Raw genomic sequence first — 2,500 nt, 5'->3', positions numbered from 1 at the left:
CTCCAGAGACATGACAGTGAAATCTTCCGGAATGACGATGATAAGGAGGAGGCGCCGCGAGGCACTCTACAGACGAGTGTAGAGAGACAGACAGACAGGCAGGCAGACAGACAGACAGACAGGCAGACAGGCAGGCAGACAGGCAGGGAGACAGACAGACAGACAGGCAGGCAGACAGACAGACAGACAGACAGACATACAGGCAGACAGGCAGACAGACAGACAGTCTACCCAGACAGACAGACAGGCAAACAGACAGACAGACTCACCTGATAGAGAGGCGAGGGAGTTGGGGGGCAGGCCGTTGAGGTGTAGCGCCCCCATCTGGTGGATCTGGGTGGAGGGGTATGACACGCTGGGGGCCAGGTAGCCCCCCTGAGACACTGCCATGGCAACAGCCTGCTGCTGCATCAACTGACAGAGAGAGAGAGAGAGAGACACTCGAATTCAATTCACTCGAAACTAAGAAGGCCTGTGGTGTCGATGGCATCCTAAATGAAATGCTAAAATTCACAGACGTCAAATTCCAATTGGCTATATTAAAACTCTTCAACATTGTCCTTAGCTCTGGGATCTTCCCCAATATTTGGAACCAAGGATTGATAACGCCACTCCACAAAAGTGGAGATAAATCTGATCCAAATAACTACCGTGGGATCTGTGTCAACAGCAACCTTGGGAAAATCCTCTGTATGATCATCAACCACAGACTCCTACATTACCTCACTGTAAACAATGTCCTAAGCAAATCCCCAAATTGGTTTTTTACCAAAGTATCGTACAACAGACCATATATTCACCCTCAGCACCCTAATTGACAACCAAATAAACAAAAACAAAAGCAAACTATTCGCCTGCTTCGTAGATTTCAAAAAAGCCTTTGATTCAATTTGGCACAAAGGTCTGCTATTCACACTGTTGGAAAATGGTGTTGGAGGAAAAACCTACGACATCATAAAGTCAATGTACACTAACAACAAGTGTGCTGTTAAGATTGGCAAAAACCACACAGACTTCTTTTCCCAAAGCCGGGGGGTTAGACAGGGATGCAGCTTGAGTCCAACCCTCTTCAACATCTATATCAACAGTTTGGCAAAAACATTAGAGCAGTCTGCAGCACCTGGCATCCCCCTAGTAGACACAGAAGTCAAATGTCTACTGTTTGCTGATGACCTGGTGCTGCTGTCCCCAACCAAAGAAGGGCTACAAGAGCACCTCGACCTTCTATACCAATTCTCCCAGACCTGGGCCTTGACAGTGAATCTCACTAAGACGAAAATTATGATTTTCCCCAAAAGATCCAGCCTCCAGCACCACAAATTCTAATTCTTCCTAGATACAATTGCCCTAGAACATACAAAGAATTATACCTACCTCGGCCTAAACATCAGCACCACAGGTAGCTTCAACAAAGCTGTGAACGACCTGAGAGATAAGGCAAGGAGGGCTTTTTACGCCATCAAAAGGAACATCAAGTTAGACATCCCTATTCAAATCTGGCTCAAATTATTGGACTCCGTTATAGAACCCATTTCCCTCTATGGTTGCGAGGTCTGGGGTCCACCTGCCAACCAAGATTTTGCAAAATGGGACAAACACCAAATTGAGACTCTGCATGCAGAGTTCTGCAAATCCATTCTTCGTATCCAGCGCAAAACCACCAAATAACGCATGCAGAGCAGAATTAGGACGATACCCACTAATTATACAAATTCAAAAGAGAGCGTTTAAATTTTACAACCACCTAAAAGAAAGTCACCCTGACACGCTCCACAACAAAGCCCTTACCCACAGAGAGACTCTAGGGAGATGCCCCCTCAGCCAGCTAGTTCTGGGACTCTCACAGTCACAAGCAGAGCCACCTATTAGACTAAACCAAATTATAAGAAAACAAAAAGAAAACTACCTGACACATTGGCAAGAATCAACCAAAAACCAGAGCAAATTGGAATGCTATTTGGCCCTAAACAGAAAATACACAGTGGCAGAATACCTGAGTACTGTGACAGACCCAAAGCTAAGGAAATCTTTGACTATGTACAGACTCAGTGAACACAACCTGGCCATCGAGAAAGGCCGCCACAGGCAGACCTGGCTCCCCAGACCAGACAGACTGTGCACCCACTGCACACAAAACCAGGTGGAAACAGAGCTGCACTTCTTAACTACCTGCCAGCTGTACAAGGACATCAGGGACACATACTTCCCACTGATCACCAACATCCAGGGAGACTTTGAGGACTTGACCAATGTCGAAAGGCTACCATATCTGCTGGGTGAGGTACAGCAATGTGCAAACACAGCAGCAAGATTTGTTAGCTGCTGTGATAGAAAAAGGCAATCAAATGGGCTAAAACCACCATAAGAATTGAAATAAGTTTTATTTCATTTATTTATTCTAGTATGTAATCTATTTATTTATTCTAGTATGTACATTACATTCTTTTTGTTTTTGTTTTTTATCTTCACACTTCACATGCTTTGGCAATGTAAATGTATG

At 45.0% G+C, this 2,500-nt stretch overlaps 1 pseudogene across 1 annotated transcript in view; it reads right to left on the bottom strand.

Annotated features, from left to right (window-relative positions):
- LOC308171715 (CUGBP Elav-like family member 5) overlaps positions 1-2,500 on the bottom strand; it is a 30,313-nt pseudogene that overhangs the window by 4,151 nt on the left and 23,662 nt on the right. The window contains exon 8 of the transcript in view: positions 270-414. The product of the transcript in view is annotated as a CUGBP Elav-like family member 5 (transcript). The remainder of the gene's footprint in view (positions 1-269; positions 415-2,500) is intronic.

The sequence above is a fragment of the Nansenia antarctica genome, assembly GCF_963989245.1.
Source record: "Nansenia antarctica genome assembly, chromosome: 16".
NCBI classification, from domain to species: Eukaryota; Metazoa; Chordata; class Actinopteri; order Argentiniformes; family Microstomatidae; genus Nansenia; species Nansenia antarctica.
This window is presented reverse-complemented; position numbering and strand designations above follow the sequence as displayed.